Below are 18,500 nucleotides of genomic sequence, written 5' to 3'. Positions count from 1 at the left end.
ATAGCTCCGGAATGGAGGAAGAGAGAAAAACATCAGTCCTCTCTGACATGCATCTGCAATCGTAGCATAATCATTAACACATTGAGTGTCTGATTTTCGCTTATTTTAAATCCTTTGAGCCAATAGTGTGGGAGGAGTACAGTAGCAGCATCCCTATCTCTAGGTGAGAAAGTCCAGATTCAAGTCTTATCCCAGGATGTATTGGCCACGGAAAGGGTGTTATGATGTGGCTCACTTCAGGCTGATAATCAGTCTGAGAATCCATCCCCTATCAAAAATTGCAGCTATGAAGATTCATGAAAAAGAGCCAACAATATAGGTAGGCTTGGGATTCTGAAGATTTGAAGTATATCAGGCAAGTCAAATTCTTTAAGAGTAATGAAACGCTCATGCATTAGTGGGGCCTTGTGTTATGATTAAGGCCTCATCCCTACTCTACCTTGTTCGGCAAACCTTTTCCTGAGGTGATTGACAAACCTGCTGGCATTAAGCAGGGGACTGGAACAGTTTCCAAGCCTGATAAGCAGGAATTCATAAATATTCTGGTGTTGAAACATGACTATATGATTTAAACTTCACCTGAGCTGTTCTGTGTTTGAACCTGATTTTAATCACATCATCAATGGTGGCCCTGCCTTCAGTTGCCAAGGCCCTTAGCTGTGAATTAAGATGCTACATAAAGCTCACCCTTGACCAAACATTTTGGATATCTGTTCTCGTATTTCTTCACGTGGCTTGGTCAAATGTCATTCCTGTGCAACACCTTCAGATGACTTACCTTGTTAAAGGTAATATAGAAATGCAGGTTGTTGCTACAGAAAGACACGAGAAATCTAAGCATAACCTCCTGGCCTGACTCGAGAAATAGGGAAATGGTGAGGGAGCCAAAGTTGTACCTTTCTCAGCTCTGCATTTCAAGGCACCACCCTCGTTCTTTAGGGACAGGTTCAAACTTGTGAAAAACTTCAGTCTTAGGAAATATTTCATTTGAGATTTTGTACTGACGTGCTTGCAGAAGGAACTGTCATCCCTGAACTCTCTGACTCGCTAAGTGGTGGTGCTCCTCACTGAGACACAGCAGGAGGTTTGTGAAAGGGAAGATAAAAACATTTTTGTGTTTTTCTTGACCGCTGGACATCTCAAGTCTACTCTGTAGGCAACAATGCCCCTCTAAAATGTGGTCATGATGTCATGTAAGAAATGCAGCAGCCAATAAGTGCACAGCAAGTTCCAATGAAGAACAGTGCGGTTGTTGTAGAATAAAGGGTTGAATTTATCTTTCTGCTATGTATTACTACAGAGCACGTGCAAATTAGAGGTATGACACAATGACATCAGATCATGTGGAGCTTGAATGGAAACAGAAAATTGCTGCAGAAACTCAGCATATCTGGTAGCATCCCTGGAGAGAAAGCAGAGTTAATATTTTGCATCAATACAAATCTTTGGATCCAAAGGAGAGTGACATTGGCCCTGAAACGTTAACTCTGTTTCGCTCAACATAAGCTGCCAGATCTGCTGAGTTTCTCCAGCAATTTTCTGTTTTATTTCAGATCTCCAGAATCTTCAGTATTCTGCTTTTATTCATTTGGAACCAGAGCAAGAGTATGTAGGGCTCCAAGCTGTCCTCTATTACTATCCTCCATATATGATTATGTTCAATTGAACCTGTTGCTGTGCACACTCAAGAGCATAGATCACACATTTCTACAGTGATAACCAAAAAATCTGTTCTCGTCAAGTTGATTAAGGACCAGTACACCAAGAAATTAAATCCTTGTTCATCTTTGAAATAGTGGCATGGAATCTTTTACATCCTTTTGAACAAACTGAGAATGCCTCTGTTTAACATCTCATCTGGAAGACAGCACCTTTGACAGTGCAGCACTCACTCAGTCCTACATTTGCGGAACACCAGCATTTCTCCTCTGTGCTCAAGACCTGGAGTGGGGCTTAAACACAAAACACAGAGACCAGAATGCTCGCAGCTGGTCCACAACCGTAACTAGGCTATCACAAGGTAAGGAAGTGACACGGTCAAATCCAATCCTGTGTTGGTTAATGACTTTGGACTTTTAATTACCAAGTGGTCAGGTTCTCTCCCATTCTTTCCATAGCACTTTACAACCTGTGACCAATACCATCTGGAAGAACAAGACAGCAGATATATGGTACACTGTTAGCTTCAAGTCCTCCTCCAAGTCATGCAGTATCTTAACGTCAAACCACATATCCACTTCTTCGTTATTGCTGGGTCAAATTACTGGAAGTGTGGGTAGCCCTACACCCTGAAAACTTAACCATTTGAAAAGGCAGCTCACCACTGCACTTTGCCTATCCATAATTGCCCTGGAATGTTCAGCCTGACCAGGGACAACCATAGCCCATTAACAAATACAAAGCAATGTAATTTATCATCCTGCATTAATCACCTTTATACATGGAGATTACATACCAGCGCTGAACTCACCATCCTGGATGCATCATTGTATGAAAAGCAGAAAACAATCAACAACTTGTTATTCTGAACTATCGGAAAGATGACAGTGACCAGAAGACTTCAATTCAAACCTCACCTTCTCCTCAGAGTAATAAAACACTACATTTAATGATTAAATTAGGATTGTTTCACTAAACTAGTGTAACATAGAAAATAGGCAGAGGACAAGGCCATTCTGCCCTGCTTCGCCATTCAATAAGATCATGGCTGATCACCCAACTCAGTCCCCTGTTCCCACTTGCTCCCTGTAACCCTTGCTCCCTTTAGCTGTAAGAACTGTACCTAACTCATTCCTGAAAACATTCAATAATTTGGTCTTAACTGCTTTCTGGGGCAGAGAATTCCACATGCACACCACTCTCTGGATGAAGAAATTGCTCCTCATTTGGTACACTTGCCTTTATTGGTCAGTAATTTGACTAAGAATTAGGATGTCATTTTGCAGCTGTATGGGACATTTTTGAATACTGCGTCCAATTCTGGTCTCCCTGCTATAGGTTGTAAAACTTGAAAGTGTTCAGAAAAGATTAACAATGATGTTGCCAGGGTTTGAGGATTTGAACTACAGGGGGAGTATCAGAAGCTGACCTTATAGAAGTTTATGAAATCATGAGGGGTATGAAGACGGTGAATATCCAAGGTCTTTTCCCAGGGTGGGGCAGTTCAAAACTAGAGGACATGGGTTTAAGGTCAGGGGAAAGATATAAAAGGGACCTAAGGGGCAAATTTTTCACATGGAGGTGGTGCATGTTTGGAATGATCTGCCAGAGGAAGTGGTGGAGGCAGATTCAATTGCAATATTTAAAAGGCACCTGGATGGGTATGTGAATAGAAAGGGTTTAGAGGGATATGGGCCAAATACTGCCAAATGGGACCAGATTAATTTAGGATATCTGGTCAGCATGGACGATTTGAAGTGAGGGGTCTGTTTTCGTGCTGTACAACTCTGACTGTTCTGCCCAGGAACTATCTGCTTTAAGGTGTCTATTGGCACCAACTTGCTTTGGGAAAACATTCCGTAATGCATTTGCGTACTATGATCTCAGTCCAGTCAGGTTATTCTCACCACAGCAGGATTTGTAACAGCACGGCCTTCAGCTTTCAGCAACAAACCCCTGCACATTCACCCTCTCGGTTATGTCCAGGTAGGAGTGCCAGCACTGGTTGGATATTACCTGGAAGTTTCCTCACACAGCCTTCCACCGACAACCAGCCTCATCCAGTTAAACAAACTTTCGTTTCCAGGAAAACGAAAAAGGTACAATTCCTTTCATTATGTCAATGACTTTCCCCTGGTTTTGCTCATCATGGTGTCTCAGAGGTCAATAGTCATGGCCTGGAGACTCCACAGCAAAGCTACAGACTTTGGAACCTTTTTTTGCCAGCTAAGTCTTGATGATTTAATGCACTTTCAAGATCACTATCCAAATTAGCCCTATAGCCTTGACCATCTCTCTACTTTTTGAAAGCTAATTTCTCTCCCACTCTATTAATTACCCTGACTAAACTCTTTGTTTTGGGTCTTTTTCCTTCACATAACCACCAGTCTGTATTATAACACGCCCTATAAGTTGTCTATATGTCTGCAGTTATCTCTTTAGTCAACAACCAGGTTGGGATAGGCAAAAGTTATTACTGTACTGTGATTTCACTTTCCAATCAGTTCATATGCAGGAGAGTTGGCTCAGAAACAGGGCCATTTGGCCCAATCGGTCCACGTTGGCCTTCATTTTCCACTCAAACCTTTCTCCATTATTGGTTTATCAGGCATACCCTTACATGCATCTATGTTATTGGTTTCAACCGTTCCCTCCAGTAGTGAGTTCCATGATCTTTGGGTAAAAATATTTTTTCTAAATTGCTTACTTGTATAATTCAGGAGTGTGACAGGACACTCTCCAATTGTCTGATGGGTACAGCCCCAACAACACTCAGGAAGGAATTCTTCCTGGGTGAAGCAGCCCACTTGATTGGCACACCGTCCACCAACTTTAACCATTCACTCCCTCCATCCGTGATGCTCAAGTGGCAGTAGTGTATACTGTAACAACTCACCAATGCTCCTTCAACAGCACCTTCTAAACCTGTGACCTTTACCACCTAGAGAAACAGGAGAGAAGATTCATCAGAACACCACCATCTGCAAGTTTCCCTCCAGACAACACACCATACCAATATGGAAACATATCACCATTTCTTAATTGCCGATGTGTGTGCATCACCATGACGTGCTCTGCAGCAGTTTAAGAAGTTAGCTCATTGCTATCTTTTCAGGGGCAATTAGAGATGGGCAAAAAAATACTAGCCCCACCAGTAACACTCATATTTGTGATGTTACCTTGAGAGTGACATTGCCTTTAATTTTTCATTTGCTTGCTTTCTTTTTCCCTCTTTTTATACCCAGAGGTGTTATCGTACACAACTGAATGACTTTCCCACTACCCAAATCACTGGGACTCTTTATTTTGTTTCCCTTTTGAAACGCTAACTACCACCAGTAAAGCAGCCATGTAGCCAATTAGATATTTCCATGAAAAGCCCATTAAGGGCAATACAAACTATGAAAAGCGAAGGGGAGGTATGGAGACAGGAAAGGGACTAAATCAAAATGGTGTTGGAGGCGGAGATAAAGCTCTGTATCCCTTGCAGTGCCCACCTCTCTCCAAAGCATTGAGACAGTGTTGTCTTTGAAATCTCAATATGCAAATAAAACAAATGCCTGGATGTTATTCCACAATCGTGGGTTCTTTGTATTGCAGCTCTTAAGGCACAGGCCATGTATATGTAATAGATATTACATATATTCATTTCGCGGTAAATAAGTCCAGAGATCTTCAAATGAACAGAATCCATGTACCTTGTTTGTGTTGCATTTTACAGAAGAATATTATTACATATGTCTTAAGAATGAATAAGCATAGATTTCTTGGTGAATAACATATCAGGTGACCTCTTGTTATGCTCTTGTCCTACAACTGGAAACATTCCCTCTTTGTTCACTCTGGCAAACCTTTTCGCATTTAAGAGAATCACATAGAAAATATGGGAACAGAAGGCGGCCATTTAGTCTTCCAACTGCCATTAAACTTTATTGAATCCTCAATAACAATGATGTAATTCCAATTCAACCCCCTAGAGTGTGTCTTAGCCAGCTGCACTCTCAGCCCTGAGTCTCTCAATTCCAGGGTGTGAAGGCAAAATAATGAAGGCCACACTGCAGTACCGTGGGAGTGCTGCAAAATTGGGGCTGTCACCTTACAGATGAGACATTGAACTAATGCCTCTCTACCTGCTTGGGGTTGGTGCAGAAGATCTTGTGGAACTATTTCTAGAGAAGTGCAGTCTATCTCCAGCCCTCCTCCTCCACCTGCCCCCACCTCTTTCAGTGTCCTGGATAATGCTTATCCCTCAATCAACATCACAAAAAACCAAGATGAATTGGTCATCATCATTTGCTGGTGGGAGCTTGCATTGCACAAATTGGTGGCCGCGTTTCCTACAATACGACAGTGACTACACTTACTTGACTGAAGCAGAGTGTGACTTTTGATGGTTGTGAAATATGTCATCTTAAATGAAAGATTTTCTTTCCATGCATTATAATAGCTACCCAATTGTATGTTTATAGCACTGCCTGTGGACAAGACTGCCCTTGTCAGATTGACAGCAGGTGCCAACCAAGATGCTAATGTGTCCGTTGACCATCACGAGGAAAGGAAGTGCTAAAATGATAAGGCTAGGAGTCATGACAGCCATGCTGCAGGGTGTCCAACCCTCTTAATGTCATACAGCACAGAAACAGACTGTTCAGTCCAATTAGTCTATGCTGACTGTAACCCCAAACTAAACTAGTCCCACCTACCTGCCCTTGGCCCTTATCCCAAACATTTCTTATTCATGTCCTTATCCAAATGTCTTTTAAACACTGTAACCATACCCACATCCACCATTTGCTCTGGAAGTTCATTCCACACACGAACCACTCTCTCTGCTAAAAGGTGACCCCTCGTGTTCTTTTTTATTTTTCTCTTCTTAACGCAAGAATACGCCCCCTAATCTTGAAATCCCCAACCCTAGGGAAAAGATGCCTGCCATTCTCATTATCCATACTCCTCTTGACTTTATAAACCTCAATAAAGTCATCCCTCAACCTCCTACGCTGCAGGAGAAAAAGTCCCAGCCCATCCAGCCTCTTCTTATAACTCAAACCCTCCATTCCCAGCAAAATTCCTGTTAAATCTTTTCTGAACTCTCTCTAGTGTAAAACTATCCTTTTAACAGTGGAACTGGATACAGTACTGCAGAAGAGGCCTCAATGTAGAGATGAGTTGGAGTCCAGGTTATAAAGGAATTGTTTACAGGGGTACAGACATGAAACATGTCTAGAATGGAATTGTCAAAGCCACAAAAAAATTAATCATCATCCAAGCCAAACTTTAGTGGTTGGTGAGGTCATGAGAACAAACTCTGTTATTCTGCAGCCATGTCAAGAACTATGAGTTTTACTGTCTTACACAATATCTCAGACAAAGTAAACTTTTCCAGATGGGGACATGTTTTCAGATTGAATTTTATTTTAGAGAGCTGGGGACAGGGGGTTTTCAGAGAGTAACAGCCCATCAGAATGTTCATGCCTTGAAGGCGTAAGGAATGAGGTCATGCAATCTGGCAGGTGACCTTTGACCCATGACGGATATGAACATCCATCACGGCCTGGAGTCTCACTTTGATGGACTTTTACTAATGTTTGCTTTCAAAAGAATCACTAATTTCAATTTGTTTTGTAATTCAGTTCTTAACCTGGGACAGTTAGAGGACAAAAAGAAACATGATGAACAAAAGGTTCGATGTAAGATTTTAATACAGGTAAAAACACAGATTGGGGCAGGTCAATTGTTCAGATTAATTGAAAGAAAAGTGAAGAATGACGTTAGAAAAGAAATTTGATAGAGGGGAATGATGGAGGAGGAGACGGATGACACAATGAGTGGAAATGAAGTGTCTACAAATATTACTTTTCGCAAAGTTATATTTCCCATTCTGCACTGGGTGTGAACTTACAGTTGGAGCATTGTTCAGATTTAGGCAGAGTGGGGGAGGTTGGGGTTTGTAGTTTGACAGAATGGAAATAGAAATTCAAACAGACAAAATCAGATTGATGGTTCAGGTTACAGGCCTCTTTATTTACAGCACAGAAGGAGACTATTTGTCCCTTCAAGTGTAGACCACTCTTGCTCTATGGAGCAATCCAAATAGTCTCATTCCCCTGCTTCACTCCCTTAGCCCTGCAGGTTCTTTCAGGTATACATGTAATTATCTTTTTAACTGATTGATTGTCACCATTTCCCACATGTTTGTAGGCAGCAAATTCCAGGGCATTGGCTCCAGGGGAAATAGATTTGTTACATTTCCCTGACTGGCATCCACTTGGTCTTGTAGCATCAAATAATGGGAACAGCTTTACTCTCTTACCTCACCTCCCACTGACAGGGGTGATATGGAAAGCAAATTCCTGAGTTCACGCAATTCCCAGAACTAGGGGAGGCAATTGTCTAGTCATTTTAGTGCTGGACTGATAATCTGGAGATCCAGATAACACTGCAGATTGGTTTGAACCCTGCCACAGCAGGTAATAGAATTTGAATTCAATAAATATCTGGAATTAAGACTCTAAAGATGACCATGAATACATTGCTGATTGTCAGAGAAATCCCTTTATGGAAGGAGACTGCCATACATACCTGGTCTGGCATACAATGTGACTCCAGACCCACAGCAATGTGGTTGACCCTTAACTGCCCTCTGGGCAATTAGGGATGAACAATAAATGCTGCCTGGCTAGCAATGCCCTCATCCCATGAAGGAATAAAGGAAAAAGGCCCAGTGTTGGAGAGGTCAAAACTGGAGATGCTGAAGAGTTCAGAATTATAGGAGCACAGATATCCTCAAGGCTGGAGGGGATTTCAGATATAGGGTGGGGCAAAGATGGAGGGCATTGGAAACGATCAGAGTTTTCAAATTTTATCACGGATCTGGGAACACAGGGGTGATAGGTGAACGGATCTCGGTGTGAGGAAGGACACGGGAAAGGAGAGTTTTTAGATTACCCTCAAGTTTACAGAGGTAGAACATGGGAGGCTGAGCAGAATTTCATTGACATTCATTGGTTAAAACGCGCTGAAGTGCACATTACCTTACAAATGTAGAGCAAATGGAGAAAAGCTGCAACATAAAGGGACTTAGGAGGACTTGTGCACAAAACACAAGGTTAGCACACAGGGTCAGCAGGGAATCAGGAAGGGTCATGGAAGTTGGCCCTTATTTCAAGTGGTTTGGCGTATGGAATAGGGATGTCTTACTGTTAATGTACAAGGTGCTGGGAAGATCACATCTGGAGTACTCTGAGCAATTTGCCCTTATTTATGGAAACATAATTTCATCGAAGGCAGAGTTGAGAAGGTTCACTAGGATTATCCCTGGTGGGGAGAGATTGTCTTATGAACAAAGGTTAAGTAAGTTAGACTCACTGGAGTTTAGATGAAAGGTGATCTCACTGAAACATACAGGATTCTTAAAGGGCTTGACAGGATAAATGCTGAGAGCATGTTTCCCCTCAGCAGAGTTCAGGACCAGAGGGCATAGTGTTAGAAAAAGGGGGCACCAATTTAAAACTGAGATAAGGAGGAATTTCCTCTTCCAGAGAATGGTGAATCATTGGAACATCTTGCCACAGAAATATGTGGGGCCGAGTCCTGGTGTATATTTAAGGACGAAATAGATAGATTTTAATCAGTAAGGGAATCAAAGGTTATGGGGAAAAGGCAGGAAAGTGGAGATATAGAATGTTGGATCAGTTATGATCCTATTGAATGGTGAGCAAACTACAGGGGCCAATTAGCCTACTTCTGTTCCTATTTCTTATGGTCATAAGCTTGTTATTCCTCGCATTCAAATGGGATATCAGCAGACTGTTCAAGAGTGGAGATTTAACAGCCAAGCTAGAATGGGGAGGGAATGACCTACTGGTATTATTGCTAGACAATTAATCCAGAAACTCAGCTAATGTTCTGGGGACCTGGGTTTGAATATTTCCAGGGCAGATCATGGAATTTGAATTCAATAATAATCTGGAATTAAGAATCTACTGATGACCACAAAACCATTGTTGATTGTCAGGGGGGAAAAAATCCCATTTGCTTCACTAATGTCCTTCTGGAATGGAAATCTGCCATCCTCACCTGGTCTGTCCTACATGTGACTCCAGATCCACAGCAATGTGGTTGACTCTTAACTTCCCTCAGATGGCCAAGCAAGCTACTCAGTTCAAAGGCAACTAGGGATGGGCAATAAATGCTGGCCAGCCAATGCCATTCATGTCCCACAAGTGAATAAAGGGGGAAAAAACTGTCTTTAATTGGAATCTTGATACACATTCAGCAGGTGTCCTTAGCCATGCTTGTGAACAGAGGTTTAAGCTGATTTAATGAAAACTGTGTAATGAAATACCTCACTGATTGTAGATTTGCAACCTGGCGTTTGCCGTTTTTTATATCAGGCCTGTAATTTGGAAAAATGTTGCACAATATAGCACATGGGTAATATGACTGTATGGTTAGCAGTTAGTTAAGCATTGTAATGTAGGAGTTGAATTAAATGTTCTGGAGACTAGACATTGCTAATTAACGTGGCAGACCATAGATTAGAAATTGATCATGAGTTCACAGACCTGAAAGGACTACAAAGCATGCTGTACCAGATTTCTAATTTAGTCAACATGCCTTTGTCCCCAAAAACTTCCACTTGCCTTGACTCCTGTATTCTCTGACCTACGCTGGCAAATTTAAAATGCTTGTCCACATTTTAAATCTCCTCCCCAACCCCCATAATTCCCTGCCTCTCTTTATCTCTGTAACCTCCTTCGGCCTCCACAAAGGTTGAAGTTTCTGCATTCCTCCAATTCTGATCTTTTGTGCTTCCCCCATCATTTTAATCTCTCCATCACTGGAAGCTTCACGTTCTGAGGTCTAGTCCTCAGAAATTCCTCCCTGATTCTTCTCTATCTTCAGGTCTCACTCTCTCTTTAAGATTGCTTCGTAAAAACGGTGCTCTTTGACCAAGCTTTCGGGTAGCAGTCCGAACACTGCCTTTTATGGTTTGGTGTCAAACTTTGTTTGATATTCACTCCTCTGAAGTGTTGTCAACATTACCAGAACGGTCCAAATATTTACCAGAATGGTTCCAAAGATGAGAGATTACAGTTACAGGGACAGAACTGAGGTTGTTTTCCTTTGAGCAGCAATAAACCAAAGGATATTTGATATAAGCCTTTAAAAGATTAATTAAATTTAGAGAAGTGGCACACAGTGATTGAAAACTCAATAACCAGAGGACACAGATTTAAGGTGATGAGTAAAAGTACCAGACATAACACGAGGAAGAACATTTTCACACAATAAGAAGCTAAGATTTGCAGTGTGGGTTGGAATTATCCCATTCTGTGGTCATGGCAAAAATGGCGACAACTGCGACAAAAATGAAAAGATTAAATCAGATCCTTGATGGTGACAAAATATTCCCCATTTTTCCCATCAAGCCTTAAATGATGACTTTAGGATGTGGCCTGTGAATGGTGAATGCCTTATTTCCATGTATTTGCAACCTATTAGAGCCCCAGCTTGGTCCATTTACATCCCACTTCCAACCACTCTCTCCCTCACTAAGGGACGAGATGGCACAAATTCCTAAAAGGTTTAAACTGATGCTTACCAGCAGCTCCAGCTCCATGTAAACCTGTCCCAGCTATTGCATCATTGCTTCTTGCATGTTCCACGCCCACCATCCTCCTTGACCCCTCATTCACGCAACACTGCATTGGTAGAGCATCAGCCAAACCACATCCATCACGTCTCCTCTCAGACCAACCCAGACACTTGATCAACCCTTCAATTTGGAGCTGATGGTCATCTTGGAATTGCAAGTTTCTGTCATGCCAATTTGTGCACAGTGACAGCCATGCATATGCACAATATGCTGTTATGCGGACAGAGAGATGCACCTTAGCGCTCTTAGCTTACTTTCTTCGCACTCCCTCACTTTTAGCGCTTACTTGGAAGCTACCAGCGTCTGCCTTCTTCACACTGTTTACTTATAGCACATTGACTTGGGCACAGAGGTACAGGTTGACAGCCTCTGCAATTTCATTTCGTTATGATTTTGGGGAGTACTTAAAACTCTGCCTATCAATCAGAGGGGCAATGGTGAAACATGTTATTGTATGGATTCAAAAGAGATCAACAATATGTGCCAGCAGCTCACACAGCAAACATTGCCATTTGCTTGAAGCAAATGGCAATGAGTGGAAGTCAAAGAGGAAGAATTGTTAGGGCAGTGAAGGTAGCCAGTCAAGGAGCACTGTCACAGAGAAGGGACTTGTTTTGTTACAGTACTCAATGACTTCTTTTGAATCAGATCCAAAACAAGAGGTTTCCCAACCCTGGTGAGTGGAGAAAGCATGAAACTCATGGTTGTGGCAAACATGAAAGAGGCACAACATTGTCACCTAGTGACAGAAAACCTGAAATTACAATGTGACAGGCAAATATTGATGTGGCAATCTTGCAACTGTATATGTCAACATTGAGTTCTTGAGTTAGAAATGTTGACAGAAAATTATGGTGCTGGAAGTAGGAGTAATGTGAAGCGTGTATGCCACATGCAAGACTTTCATAAAGTATAGGTTGTTGAAGAACATTCATGTGAACAGGAACGATAATAGGCACTTGCATTTATGCAGCACCTTTAACAAGGGAAGTCAATTCAGCCTAATCCTATGTTCTGCCTTTTGGTCCATAGCCCTGAGGCTTATGGTGCTTTAAGTGCATATCCAAATATTATTTTTTTTAAATATGACCAGTATTTTGCGTCTGCAGCTCTTTCAGGGAGTGAGGTCTAGCCCCTACCCTTTGAATGACTAAATTACCCAAATTTCCCTCTCACCTTTCTACTTATTTTGTCAAATCTCTGCCCTTGACTAGTGACCTCTTTGTACAATATAGACAAATGCTCCAACGGTACTTCATGGGAGCATCATGAGCCAAGGAGTGGCATAGGGGGTTGTTGGTTAGCTCAGTTGGTTGGATGGCTAGTTTGTGATGCAGAGTGACACCAACAGCGTGGGTTCAATTCTTGCACTAGCTGAGCTTACCGTGAAGGACTCTTCTTCTCAACATCTTTCCCTCACCTGAGGCATGGTGATCCTCAAGTTCAACCATCACCTGTTGACTTGTCTCTAGTGATAGAGCAGCCCTGTGGTTTGGTGAGTCTATGGCAACTTTACCTTCATCAAATGAGGTTTGACAATGAAGAGATGGGTTTTAGGGAGCAAAAATAGAGGAGAGAGACACAAAGTGGAGGAGGCTGTTCAGACCCTCAGGATTGTTCAACCATTCAATTGGTTGTGGTTGTTCTCTATCTTCACTATTTATACTTAATACTCTCATCAAACAAAAAATCGTACATCTCAGGTTTTAAAGCTGCCAAATGGCAAGTTGTATAGGGGGGTTTAGCTCTCTAAGAATTACTGCTGAGGAGTACATTAAGCCTGGCCAATATGAAGAGCGCAAACAGACTTTAGTGGGAGGACAGCTCTGGACCCCGGAGGAGACAAGAGGTACTATTAAGGTCACCTCATAGTCTTAGTAATACTACGACACCAACTTCTGAGGTAAAGTTGCCATAGTCCCAGAGCACTGTAGGGTTGCACTCTTATTAGAGTGATATTACTGGTGATAGTTTAACCTGAGGATTGCTAGGCAAGGTTGAGAAGGCAGAACCTTTATGGTGACCTCAGCCAGTACAGGAACTGTTGAAATCACTTGACATCCAGCCAACTGAGCTAACCAACCCTCTGCACCAATTTGTACCTAGTTGCTATCACGCAACAAACAAAATCTTGTTTGAAACAAGAGCCTCTTCGGGAAGTTGTCTCCTACTGCACTATCCCAGCCATACCCTAAGATCCCAACCTAAAAGGAGGATGATGGCAGCAAAATCCCCATTATGTCTTTCAGCAAGTCTGTGGTGACGATCCATTATACAACATGGTGAGCAGCAGACCAGATTTGATCTAACTGCGTATACAACAGACAATAAATTATTTCAGCATATAACATCAAAAGAAAACACCAGCAAAGTCATCAGTTGGAATTTCTGATGCTAATTTTCCCCTACAATTTTATTCCTTCCTGTGCCTTTGGTAACATGCCTGCATTCACACCATGTCCTTATTTTGGAAGATGGTTAAACCGGCAGCTGTCTCCTGGGCTGTTCTACTGCTGATCCACCAGGAGGCACATCGAGCAGGAGAGGAAGAGCCTACCTACCTCCAGCCCTTCTAACATACAGTTTCTTTTCTGTCAGTCTGACCAAAGAAACCTCCAGTACACACAACACTCTAGGGGAAGAAATTGTAGAAATATGAGTCCAGACTAGGATTTGAACTCGATTTTCTTGCCAGGAGGCCAAAGTTGTCCTGAGGCAAACTAATCCTTCACCGCTTAATGTAATGCTGACAGAGAGCTTCAGTTGTTTGTAACTACACAGAATGGAAGTTAGATTCATGCATCCTCACCAGTCTGATTCCTTACAGTCAGACTCCTAAATACCAGATCTCTGTCTGGACTGAACAAATAATCTAACAAGCCTGCACTGTACATGACATTTGTATGCAATTAACAACTGGGCAGCACCTTTCAGTTTGACTTAACTGCTGACTGCTGCATGATAAATCCACACTCAATTAACTCTTACAATACATCCATAGAAAGGCAAACTCACTACATAGCTACCATTTGTACCCGTTGACCATTCTGGAAAAATGAGAGTAATTATAAGGGTTTGGATTGCAAATATGAAATTGAATTGGCATATAAGCCTTCCATAAATACAAGATATTCCAACCCATTTTATTAGCTAATTAAGTAATTCATTGTCACACTGTAGGACAGCAGCCATTTTTGCACAGCAAGATCCCCCACACACACACAAGTGATCATGCAATTTTGAATGACGTTGATTGAGTGACAAACAATGGCCAGGACAGACGGGAGACCATTTGCTTCAAATGAAGCATCACAGGATCTTTTACTTATAAAACACAACGGCACAGTTTTCACTGATTTTAATAGGTATAGAAGACCTCTTAACCTTACTGGAAAGTGGCCTCTTCTGACAGTGCAGCACTCCCTTAGAGTTACAGTGGTGCATCAGTCTAGACACACTCCAGACTGTCAAGTGGAACTTGAAGCCACAACTGTCTGGATCAAAGATTCCTAACTGACCCACAGTTGACAATAGCATTGTGTAATGAGGACTTGAGGCAATTTTTACGCTCAAATTTAATTTCAGAGGGTTAATAATGATGATAGTCCATGGGTTGTGACCTGCTAAATAAACTATCAATTCCCAAATCACTAACAAACATTCATTCATCTCAGTCTACACACTTCAATTCAAACAAAGGAAATGTATTATCTTTCACATGGCAAAGTAACAAAACCCAAACACGTACTAATAGACGAATTTACTATTCTAGTTCTTAAGTCCCTTGCTATTACAAAGCTAGTGAAATAAATCGAATTTCTAAAAACATATAATTTAAGAAGCTGTTGAAACAGCAAATGAATATAGCGGAGCGGCCGGGACATGTTAAACCGTTTTATAAAGACAACACAATACCCAAATCATTCTTTCAAGAGCCCGATTTATTACCATTAGGGAGGGAGGATTACTTTTACCCCCTTCTAAAAATAGCGACAACTGAGGGGGTTTGGTTTGTGCAGAGAGCTAATTCACTCTCTGTGTCGCAAAGTTGATCCATCAAGGGTCACAAATACAAATGCAAAATAATTCAAACTTTTGTTTAGAAGGTTTGTTTTTTGAAACCAAAAGATACTTAAAAACAGGAAGAGTCGAAATGCTGCAGCAAGAGATGCGTGTACAGGTCGCTTTAGTCAGGTCTGATGAAGGTTTCAAACTGGACTTTCCCACATCAGGAATTTGCTTACGGAGTGAACAATGCCAGACTTTAGGTTCAAATTGCAGCCTCTCATTCTCACTCCAGGAGTTTTAAAACTGTTTAACATCAACATGTTTAGACTGAGTAAAACAACAGCACATTTTAGTAACGATAATGAAATGCTGTTCAGACATCTCAATTTGTTCCTATTACTATGTATTGAAAGTTAGAAATTTGCAACAATTTCCATTGGGGTCTTTTTTTTACGCTTCATACATGTTAAAAACAACTGTTTTGTTCGATTTTCACTTTCCAAAGATTGATAAGAGCCTACAACTTGGCACTGAGCTAAAATTCATCACCAGTAATTTTTATATCCGGTAATACCAATAACTTACCCAATCAGTCTGCTACAGCTTGCGTTCACAGCTACACATTTTTAAATGAGGTTAAATTATCTTCAACTGCTCTGCAGCTATCTGTCCCCAGTCTCCCTGCGAGACCTAAACTTGATACTGCCCCTATTTCGCTGCTTAAACTTTACTTGACGCTTACTTGCAAGTAACAGCGAGAGAGTGCAACGGGTGGAGGGTGGAGCAACAGACCAACTCTTGATTCATAGTAACATTGCCCAATGAGAAATGACCGGGTGATTCTTCTCACTCCTTTGTAACGGATCAAAATCCTTGTCATTCGAAATCGGATTTTGTTTTCAGAAATTACGCTGATTTCATAATCATCAAATGTTAAAGCAGAAGGAGTTGACTACTTATTTAAGCAAAGATATTGTTTCGTTGGAGGCAGTTCGGAGACGATTTACGAGGATGATCTCTGGCAGGGAGAGATTTTCTAATGAACAAACCTAAACAGGCTGGGACTCATTGGAGTTTAGAAGAATGAGAGATGATCTCATTGAAATATATAGGATCCTTAGGAGTTGCCAGGGCAAGTGCTAGAGGATGTTTTCCCTCAGGAAAAGTCTAGGACAAGCGGGCATAGTCTCAGAATAAAGGGACACCAATCAAAGCAAAAGGTGAGGAGGAATTTCTCCTGTGAGAATTGTAAGTCTTTGAATCTCCTTGCCACAGAGAGTTGGGGGGCTCAGTATATATTTTGTATATATGGGTTTTTGTATATATTTAAGGCTGAGTTAGATTCTTAATCTGTAGGGGAATCAAGGATTAACAGGAAAGGGCAGGCAAGCATAAATCGAAATGTTGGCTCAACCGTGATTAGTGCAGCATGCTCAAGGGGCTGAATGGCCTATGCTATGAACTGAACTTCCATGGACTTAAAGTCTATCTTATATTCAGATGATGGTGTCCCTGCCTCTGGGCCATGAAACCTGGGTTCAATTTCCAGAGGTGTATCATAATATGTCTGAAGAGATTGATTTAAAATATCTATAATATCACTGCACTATCACAGGATATTTACAGTATCCGCTAAGTTAAGGAAAACATCTTTGTTTCAGAAACATCCTACTGTGATATCATCAAGACTGCGATATTACGTTACATAGTATCACTTCTTATAGTAATGTGTACTGCGTCTCCATATCACACTGTCTGACCTTACCCTTATATGACAAAGACCTGAAGTGGGCCTTGAATTTGGAACTTCTGTCCCAGAGTTAAGGACATTATTTACTCTACCACTGGACCCCCATGATTTATCAGTCCCCAGGTTCCATTCCATTCTGGAATCTGTTCACAAGTTAACTTGTATGCAAATCAGAATTCAATACAGTGCAATACAAAGCAGCCATTTATAAGTGCAGGAAACGTTCGTACATCGGGTCTTTGAAATTACACCCCTGTATAGGATGGCATTCGTAAATATGAGCATTTGTAAGTGTTTGTTATGGGATTCCTGTATTGGCCTCAATTGACAAACAAGTTGGGTAATGGCTTTGTGGTAATGTCACTGTGTTAGGTTTAAAAACCAGTCTAATGCTGGGATCATGAGTTCAAATCTCACAATGGAAGTCAATTTCAGTTATTAAATCTGGATCATAGAGTCAGTCCCAGTCTGGTGTCATCAAAACTAAACTATTATCAATCTTGTAACACATTACCTGGTTCACTAATGTCTTTCAGGGAAGGAAATTGTCATCCTTACCTGGGCTGGCCTACATATGACTCCAAACCCACAGCAATGTGGATGTCTCTTAACTGCCCTCTGGGCAATTAAGGATGGGCAATAAATGCTGGCCTAGCCAGTGATGCCTACATCCCATTATTGAATAAAAAACAAAAATGGTAGAGCAGACTCAAAGGACTGAATGGCCTACTACTTCTAAATTGTAACTTCACAGCACCCCTGCTTCTGTGTTAAAAGGTAGAAATTTCACTCTAGTCACCTGATAAAATCCAATCTGATAATCCAGGGCAGTACTGAGGAAATGTTCTGGTGTTGTTGGTGCTGATTGGGTTTTGAGTGAGTTGTTAACCTATTTTTACCCTCTTGGTGACATTATTTCAATGAAGAAATTTTCCTAAATGACAATAGTGATGCCACTTGCAAATTGATTTCAGAGTCTGGGTGACATCCTGCGATGTCCTTGCTGTCATTTGTGCATCGCAAGCTCCAGCAAACAACAGTGGAACAAAAGCAGATAGTCGGCATTGATCGTTGGAGGATAAATATTGGCACAATGAGAGATGAATATGGGCGGCACAGTGGCTCACTGGCTCACATTACTGCCTCTCAGCGCCAGGGATCCAGATTTGATTCCACCTTTGGGTGACTGTCGGTGTGGAGTTTGCACATTCTCCCTGTGTCTGCATGGATTTCCTCCAGGTGCTCAGGTTTCTTCTCACAGTCCAAAGATGTGCAGATTATGTGGATTGGCCATGCAAAATTACCTGTAGTGGCTGGGGTGTGTAAGTAAGGTGGATTAGCCATGAGAAATGCAGGGTTACGGGGAAAGGTTAGTGGTTGGGCCCGGATGGGATGCTCTTTGGAGGGGCGGTTTGGACTTGT

At 41.6% G+C, this 18,500-nt stretch overlaps 1 protein-coding gene across 4 annotated transcripts in view; it reads right to left on the bottom strand.

The window, feature by feature from the left end:
- The window catches only part of LOC125447273 (cdc42 effector protein 1-like), a 29,005-nt gene extending 12,934 nt beyond the window's left edge, over positions 1-16,071 (bottom strand). For 2 of the 4 annotated variants that reach the window (XM_048521567.2, XM_048521571.2), the window contains exons 1-2: positions 15,914-16,071; positions 4,556-4,600 (exon numbers count right to left, since the gene is read on the bottom strand). The gene's annotated coding sequence lies outside the window, so the exon portion shown is untranslated. Of the gene's footprint in view, positions 1-4,366; positions 4,601-15,913 lie in introns of all 4 variants that reach the window. The other 2 variants (XM_048521568.2, XM_048521569.2) reach the window with 2 other exon arrangements.
- Positions 16,072-18,500: the final 2,429 nt, after the last annotated feature.

The sequence above is a fragment of the Stegostoma tigrinum genome, chromosome 38 (assembly GCF_030684315.1).
Source record: "Stegostoma tigrinum isolate sSteTig4 chromosome 38, sSteTig4.hap1, whole genome shotgun sequence".
In the NCBI taxonomy this organism is placed as follows: Eukaryota; Metazoa; Chordata; class Chondrichthyes; order Orectolobiformes; family Stegostomatidae; genus Stegostoma; species Stegostoma tigrinum.
The sequence above is the reverse complement of the archived record's forward strand: the minus strand, read 5'-3'. Positions and strand labels throughout refer to the sequence as shown.